We start from the raw sequence: 409 nt of genomic DNA on the forward strand, positions 1-409 counted from the left end.
TCCTTCACTTTAGTTGGTCACATAATCAACTCCACATATACATATACACACACACATTTAATGTCAACATTCATCATTATGTGTAGGGATCTTTATGTCAAATGCGTTCGGACTAAATTTCACTTTATACATTCTCATCCAGAACCAAGATTCAATATCATATTCTCATAGTTTATGTTTCTCTTTTTTCTTTTTTCAATCTTGACATTTCTAATTTACCTTTCCATTTCATTTCCATAAATCAAGTTTAATCAACAAACATTAGGGTATAGTCAATTCTAGATTACCCTTTTGAATGTTCAAGTTGCCATTTAACTTACATCTTACCATAAGTTATCTCTTATGTATTCCCTATGAATTCACATTATGCCTATACATAACTTCACATAATTTACACACTTATACTCTT

This window comes from Theobroma umbraticum, unplaced genomic scaffold (assembly GCF_002168275.2).
Source record: "Theobroma umbraticum cultivar Fairchild unplaced genomic scaffold, ASM216827v3 scaffold_81.0, whole genome shotgun sequence".
Taxonomy (NCBI): Eukaryota; Viridiplantae; Streptophyta; class Magnoliopsida; order Malvales; family Malvaceae; genus Theobroma; species Theobroma umbraticum.